We start from the raw sequence: 8,998 nt of genomic DNA, 5'->3' as shown, positions 1-8,998 counted from the left end.
TAACATGCAGACACGGGTCCAATTTTTTTTCACTTTTGTTTTCTTTACACTTTCACTCCTTTACTCGTACCCTTTCCTTCTTCGGTGAGGTGGCCCGAAGTGGGGCCACTCCACTTCGAAATATTAACAGTTGATGGTTTGCACCCACAAGCTTTGGCTGTTTTTTTTTTTTTCACCTTCGTGAGTGTCCCCCTTGCAGCGCTACTTTGCGCAACATATGTCATTATACCTTTATACCACTGGCATGGCATGCGGGTATGCCACACAGAGGATTTGCAGTTTATATCTACCCAGGATATTTAAATGGAAGAGCGTCAAAGAAATGCGGCAACCCGCATTTACCCGACGAATGCAAAGAATGAGAGTAAAAAGTTCGGCAAATCCCATGTACCATGGGAATCGATATTATGCGGAACATGCGAAGGGAATGGCACTGTGTTGCAATTTTATTTGAATGAAATGTTAAATAATGCCGATATGTACAAATGCTCTACGCACAAATATGTTGAACAGTCACATATATTTTATGCAACCGGTTTACAGTTGCGTAACGATGCCAACAGCGACATCGGTATTACCAAAATTGGAAGCGGTAAGCTGATATGTAGTGCTTCTGCTTTCGAGAACGACAGCCCTGGCTAGTGCTACTTATATCAACTTCAGATGATGACACTTAAGTATACAATTTACTTCAGCCCAACATCACGCCTCTGTCCACCTCTGTCATAGGAGTACACTTGTAATGTTAATGCAATGAGAAAGCCAGGTCTGTAACTATTATTGACGTTTCACCAACATACAGTCTACATATATAGGGTCTTTTTCCAAAGCAATTTTGAGACCTGGTGTGGCTCTGTGGTGAAATACTTGATTGCCACACTGAATGATTGGGTTCAATTCCGTCTGGAACTATAACATATATACTTTACATTCGTCGGGTCAATGCTGCCGAGCCCCGCCACGGTGGTCTAGTGGCTAAGGTACTCGGCTGCTGACCCGCAGATCGCGGGATCGAATCCCGGCTGCGGCGGCTGCATTTCCGACGGAGGCAGAAATGTTGTAGGCCCGTGTGCTCAGATTTGGGCGCACGTTAAAGAACTCCAGGTGGTCGAAATTTCCACAGCACTCCACTACGGCGTCTCTCATAATCATATGGTGGTTTTGGGACGTTAAACCCCACATATCAATCAGATTAGTTTGGTCAAATTTCGGCCAGAACGCGAGAAATGGCGTTATTCGAGAGCTTACGTGAGCACCAGCAATACATGCTGGAAGGTTTGGCGACCACTGTATAAAATGACGACACGTCCCGCCGATATTAGTATTGCCGATGGCCGACGCCCTCTTCGCCGCTATCAGTGTACAGCGTAAATCGGCACTGCGCATGCACAGTTCAGCTAGGTGGTGCGCAATGTGGTCGCTAGACCATAAGGCTCGTTGAGTCACCATGTAAATGATGGGTAGTACTTGGATTTGCCTAGTCTTTGTGATTGCGCCTTCGGACACACATGTGGATTCGTTTATCGCTATGTTTCCGTTTTGTTCCGAATAAAAACACGGGTTGTTTTCAACTTCGTAACCAGACCTTAATCTGTGAGCGTGAAAGATTAAGGTGGTGACATAAAACTGCCGAATATTTGCGGATTGTCGTCTCGTGACGAAGCGGCTACAATGCACGTGAAGCCAAACGGAATCCAAAGAATGAAGATTAGGCAAATCTGTATACTACTCATCATTCCCATGCTCGCTGAAGCGCCGTGCATTGCAGCTCCCATAAACACTAGTGCCAGGGTTCCATGTAGTGTATTATTAGGAAAGTGTATGCGCTAGATGACACGAGGTTTCCTTTCTCTTTCGATCTTTTCTCTCTCTCTCTCTACTTTTGTCTCATTGCTGTTCTCTCTGTCTCCCTTCCTGCGTTTCTTTCTGCTTCACTTTTTTCCATTCCTTCTGTGCTATGCTTTACTCTCTCCCTCCTCCCTTTCATCCTCCTCAAGCTCACTTCCATTTCCCACATCCCTGCTGCACTATGTTATACAATGCTGTTATACAAGCTTCGTCTTCGCATCGTGTGCATGAGTAAAAGATCATAACTTTCGTTGCGCTCAGAGTTTTCTATATAAATATGGAAAGACTGATGTGTGTTGTTTAAGGTCCTAAAACCATGATTGTGAGATACGACGCGGTGGAGGGCTCCAGAAACGTCGACCACATGGGGTTCTTTAACGTGCACCCAAATCTGAGCACACGGGCCTACAGCATCATCGCCTCTATCGAAAATGCAGCCGCCGCAGCCGGGATTCATCCCGCGCCCTGCGGGTGAACAGCCGAGTACGTTAGCCACTCTAGTCCACCGCGGCAAGGCAGAAATGTGAAGACGACAGGCTACTTGGGTGTAGCTTTGATTTGCTGTCGAGCTTTCTCATAATGAACTCAGCTTCATGACGCATGAAAACAGAGGTGCTTGTGACATATCACAACACGTTTACTACGTAAAATCGTCCCACTATTCAGGAGAACAGATGCTTGGGTGAGGTTGAATGATTCATAATGTTACACGGAAGCGCAGACCACACAATATACACAAAAAAAGTGCCTCATCTAGCTCTTCTTGTGTATCATGTGTGTTTTGCGCTGTAAGACTCACAGATCTTAGGTTAAGTGAAGCTAAGCTTTAGGTTTGGCAAGTTGGCAATCCATCTTTCACAACAGAAACTTAAGAGAATCAAATATATCATGAGCGTCATCATTTCATATCTCGTACGTACACGTGAACAGCCAGGAACAGGCGTCAGCAAGTTGAGGAGAAAAATCTTATAGGACGTACCACGGGAGGTGATACAGCAATGAACGAGAATAAAATCAAGTGCATGCGAAACTTGTGCTATAGTCTGCGCTGTCAAAAATACCAGTCCTTTTAAGTGAGGGCATCCAAGGGTTTGCTAATACAGTTACCACTGGCAATAATCGAGGCTCCTCCAGTGATCGCCCTTGTGTGATCATTGGCATGTCTTGCCAGAAGCACAGCTGGGTCAAACCCACGAGTACAACCACTCTGAGCACGGTCCTGGAAAAAAAAACATAGTTTCTTTTCTGCACCTTCAAATTGTGCTCGTTTGACGGTACGTTCTAGCATTGACCCGTTTGACCAACATATGTGAAACAGCAAGAGATGAGAAGGTGATGCTTGTTAGTCTACATACCAAGCACCCGCTCAAGGTGGGTCGGGGGGTCGGAGGTTGGGGATTGGGGATAGTGTACGCCCGTGCGTTCTGAATCAAATGAACAGTGAGGCGCCATTGGAAGGGGATATGGTAGATATGAGCTGTGACGGCTAAAGTGTGTACTGGGAAAGTCGGATCTCGTAGACAGTGTATGGAATGTGCAATTCAACACAGAGCACAGTTCGCGAGACCGGAATTTATTGCAACTCAAGAAAGAGGAAGTGGTTCGTAAGCTCACAAAGGCGCTTAAATGTGAGTCTGGCGTTTGTTCCGCGCTACTCTGAAAAAATAATAAGCGACACATGAAACTTCTATGAACCGCAATATAACGGTTCGTAAACGCCAGCAGAATGCCATGAATATGAAGTTATTCAAAAGCCTTGCAGAAAGTGTAATCAAATACGAGTCTGACCAAATACGGCCGCAACGTTAGACATCAACACAATGTTGAACATATCCATCAAAAAGCACAATAAGAGAGGGCTGATCTCAAAGTGCCGAACATTAGTGGAACCTAAACAGCACATCAACAGAAGGCATTAGTAGACCTTCACCTTCGCTAATCTTTGAAAGAGCTAAGAATATCTGGAACATCCCGAATTTTTATTTAACTTACCCGGAATAGAGAACAGTTTTTATAAGACACGCAATACTTCAGCGTGCTTCCAACTTAAGTGCAAGAAAATTGCTTTGAAACAAAAAAAAATGTACTACATGGACAAAGAAGAAGCGCCTTCGAAGATGCACAGCACAAAACCGGATGGGGCACCGACAGTGGCCTCTTTACTGCACCTGAACGAGTTCTCGTATGGTGGTGCAAAAGAAATAAAGAAAAATCTGTCTAACACGATTCAACGATGAGCCATACTTGGCTGCTTCCGTTGCATACTCTGCTCACCTGAAAACGTGCAACTTGTGCAAGGTACTGGAAAATCTCGTATAACCGATTTCAATTCAGGAGGTCCTAAACACGTTGAGTTTCTTCAGCGCGAAACAAGTCAGGTTGAAAGGAAAGATGAAACACATTTTGCCTCTGTACACGATCGCTTAAACCACTCAGCGTGTTCAATTAACAACATCGAACTTTCCCGAATGTCAGTGTTTTAGCAGAAGGCATTTGGGACACATGTGCTAGCTTACTAATGAATTATCTCTCTCAATTCACTGTCCAAAAACTATGACAAATAATTAACTGTACAGTAGCTCAGTAAACTCTTACGAGTGAAGCTCCTCAGAGCCTAGCCTTGTTGTCCGATGTATCGGCGTCCACACTGTACCAAAACCCATGCTACGCAGCTGAGAAAAACCCACCTGCGCCGTTAACAAAAGGTTAAAAGAAAGAAAAACTGGGACAATTATAGCAATAGAAAACACCCAGAAGCACGAACACTTTAAACTGGTTGATGAATTCAACGTGCGCATTATAGACTTTCCGACCTAGCATTGTCGTCCGAGCTCACGTACACTGTCATGGTGGTCAGAGAACCGTCCCTAAAGGCTAAACGTATGAGTATATGGGGATAAAAAGGTTTACAATAGATGAACAGCAATCATAACTGCGACAGAACAATTTAAACACTTACAAGCAGAAACCCTTCAGTTATACTATAGTCGGTGACTTCAATGTAGACGTTAGGAACCCTTGCCGTTATAATTACAACGGTTCATAATGAGTGGGCGAAGCTATAGCATTGCCCACTCATTATAATTCGGTTCTTGGAGACGCGTGGCTTTTTTTCTTTTTTTTTTGCAGCAGCGTAACGGCACTGAAAATGGTAAGAATAAAGAAGACGCAGCGTCAATCCTTTTTACGCTCAAACAAAAATTGTTCAGTTTAGTGCACAAAGCGATATCTAGCAAGGGCAATATATGTGCGGTGCTCATTTAATAATTAACGCCATTTATTTCAATTTTCTCGGCACAGATATTTAGGTAGACCAAGAAGTACACGCCTATCATTTTTTTTCGTCACTCATTCACTCATTCTAAATAGCACGCACTTTTTTGATCTTCTTGAATTTACACAAAGTCGGCGCGTATATGTCTGCTTCAAGTATCAATGCCACAACAGTATCTGATGCGTTTCCGCCACTCAACCTTTCGCTTTTAGCGTTCTTCATTAAACTAGCTCTCTCTTCCACCGGCCTGTTTCCATATCCTGTACAGCGAGATGGCGAAATTTCAGTCACCATCACTCTCCGTATATTCGTGTAACTTGTGCAGGTACGACACGCCTGACGTCAGTGGTACAGCCATTAAAGAGATTTTCATTCGTGTAAAAATAATATCAACGTCACGCTCCTGGAAAGACTCAGATGATATTACTACGGAGTAATATTAGAAAAAACAAGAGCATTGAATCTGAGTCTAGCAATCAAAAGAGATTTCATTGATGTAGTCATGACAGTGGTTGCTTACCACCCACTTCAGTCGAAGACTCTATGCGCAAGTCTCATAAGTCAAGCCAGTGAATATTAAGGGCCTCAGATGAACGTGCCAGAAAATGCAGAGAGCAAGGGCATTGCGATGGTGAGAATGGAGCCGACTTCTCAGGCCTCGCTCGAAGCCTCCCTGGCTCGTTTAATTGCTCGCAGGAATGCAGGGTCACCATATCATCTTCTTTTTTTTTCTTTTTTAAAGCGCACTCTATGAATAGACGAAGGAATTCCCCACGTCGTACGTAAGGTCTGACTATCCAGGCTTCTTGAAATGAAACTAGATAAAGTGCATTCGGTGTAATTAAAAAGCCTACGGCGTTCGCTGTAAGTCGATAGGAAACGTAGAGGCTGGCACGACTATCTCTAGGCTGAGTGAAGTGGTTAAAAAGACGTGTCTAATAAGGAACGAAACCAGGTTTATTTTAGGACGAGCCGTAAATGAAAGTTGGTGGGCCGGGATAGACTGCTCACTGGAGAACCAAGAGCAATAAGAGTGAATTTTTGATGGACATTGTAAAACTTCTATGAAAGACGCACGGTTCCATGTCTTTGCTGTTTGCCGTGATACAATTTTCAAGACGGTGAGTCACTGTTGCCAAAGGTGGCTGAAGAATTAGTGCAAAGATGAATATATACAGGGTGAACAAACTCTTGATACCCACCACGGCTTTCAGGCTGCAAAAAACCACAGCATATTCACGGAATGAATGGTGATGAGTGGGGCGAAACTTGCGTCAATCCGTCCGTGTCTCAGTCCATGCGTCCGTCCATACGTACGTGCAACCGTTCTTGCATCCGTTCATGCGTGCGTCCATTCGTCCATCCATCTGTCTGTCTGTCTGTCTGTCTGTCTGTCTGTCTGTCTGTCTGTCTGTCTGTCTGTCTGTCTGTCTGTCTGTCCGTCCATCCGTCCATACGCCCGTTTGTCCATCTAGTAAACACTTCAAGTACCGCCATCTCACTTCTTTTTCTCATATATTCATCATACACAAGTACCGACATGCAACGGACAATCCAAGGACTAAACTAGAGTATGTACCACATTTCTGCTGTCAGCACTTTGTTAACACCGAGCGCGCGATAACGATGCCGTACTACGTTTTTCGTAACATGCGGACATGCGAATATGTGCCCGAGGGTGGGTACGTGCCATTGGTATGCGAGTATGTGCCACAGGTTACGCACTACGACAATGGGGGACGCACAAGCCACGCCATAAGGAGATTTGCCCCTAACAATATTGTGCACTTCAAGAAACAAAGTTCGTTTATGTTTGACTAGCTTGGCACACACCCTCAGAGCTCTTACCACGCGATGCACGACATATCTTCCTCGAACTGGTAGGAGCCCACCTGAAGAGCCAAATTTATTGTCTGCAAAAAAAAGGCAGATAATGATGATCGTAAGCACGACAGGTATGAAACAGACCTCTTTTGTTTAACAACTTTCACGCAGTAGGCATCCTGACATCGTAAAGGCCGAAAACAAGCCAGAGTCACATCAGTGACGACTTCTGGCTGTGCGGTCTGTAGAAGTATCTCTTGAAGGTTTCGACCATCCACGTTAGAATTCACCTGAGATATCCCGCTCACCATCATCGTCATCATCATCATCATGATTATAATCATCATCATCAAGATCGCCAAGCCCAAGGCAAAGGCCTCTCTAACGCATGTTTTTGAATCGACACTGTCCTGTACTTGCTGCTGCCACGTTACTCACGCAAACATCCCAAAAAAGCCCTGAAACAATTTCTGGTAATCATGGAATAGACTCACTAATTACTAAAAGAGCCCATTTCTTCACGAATTCAACGCTGCGAAAAGTTTAAGAATCCGTCCTGTACGAGCAGAGTTTTGACAGATTTGTCGCACGCTGCAATCGCGCTCTCTCTTCTCTCGTCCCGGCGAAAGAGCTGGCGACTAAGCAGGGAGGGATGACAGGGGCAAGCCGTATGCTGAGATTTGGGTGCACGTTAAAGAACCCCAGGTGGTCGAAATTTCCGGAGCCCTCCACTATGGCGTCTCTCATAATCATATGGTGGTTCTGGGACGTTAAATCCCACTCATCAATCAAGTAGAGGCCCCTATCACCCCTTATAAGGCTCAACTGTTCTCTGACGTCACACAGTGCAGCGAAGGATGTACTGTACACAACACGAAAATCGGAACGAAAAGCGGTCCGAAACCTGTTACGACAGACATTAACAACTACGTGACGATTAAAGTGCGACTAGGTGAGGAGGGGACAAGTATTGAAAGGAAAAAAAAATAATTACGCGTTTATTTTTAATAGTTTTATATTATTTGTTACAAAAACATTTGTAGATTGCTTTAAGAAAACTTTAGTCATTTGTAGGTGGTTGAGCGCCTGATTTCGTTCGTTTAGTTTCAGAAACAGCGGGCATATGCAGGCAGTCTGGTAACATGAGCCAATGGTTTTTCCTGGAGTGTCTGTTTAGTTTGGCGTGTTCTTTGATTCGGCGCATTGCCATACTAAGGTGGCATCGCTCACGTTTCTGTGGTGGTTCAGTGCGTACCTTCTGTAGTTTACTTATATTTTATGCGCTGTTTACTGGTTTGGCATTTCAGAGCTCAACTTGAATGTGTCAAGAGCCGCTCCTGTCACTGCTGACTGCTTTCGCTGGAGACGGTGAACATGACACGCTAAGCAACGAGACTCTGTACTCTACGGCTGCAAAAGCTTTATTTTCAATGCTGCGGTCTTGCTGCAAGTGGTTTGTGACGATTGGGCAACGTGAATTTTTGAACTGCTGTGCTATTGTGTTAGGAAACAGTTGTCTCACATTGCCTCTGCGAAGTTTCGTGTGCATATTGCGAGTACGTCATTTGGTTAATAAAACAACTTTGCTTCCACAATCTTTGTTTGCTTCTTTTTTCTCTTGCACGCTATTAGCGAGACACAATTAGGGCGCAACGAAATTGCGTATTATTAACGGCACGTAAAAGGTCAGTAGTTAAGAAAAGTTTCCATTTCGTGCCATATAGGGCAAATTCGGGACGTCGCTACCGCTTCCGATTATGACGTCTATTTTATTTTTTTCATTTTTTGTTTGTTCTTAGTTGTCCCTTCCTCACGTAGATGGCGACGGTGTCCCTTCCTCACGTAGATGAGCCGCGCACTACTGGATCCATTGGCTTCCGTAGAAGTTACGCTACCCGTTTGCTGTACGTTTACATTAGAATCTCTTGAGCTGAAGCTTGCCTTGATGCGTTGGTTTTCCCGCAATGCATGTCAAAAAAGCAGCTGAAAACGTTGAGATCTTTACCACCCTTGATAAGGCTCAACATTTCTCTGACGGCACACCGTGCAACG

This window comes from Rhipicephalus microplus, unplaced genomic scaffold (assembly GCF_043290135.1).
Source record: "Rhipicephalus microplus isolate Deutch F79 unplaced genomic scaffold, USDA_Rmic scaffold_82, whole genome shotgun sequence".
Lineage (NCBI taxonomy): Eukaryota > Metazoa > Arthropoda > Arachnida > Ixodida > Ixodidae > Rhipicephalus > Rhipicephalus microplus.
This window is presented reverse-complemented; position numbering follows the sequence as displayed.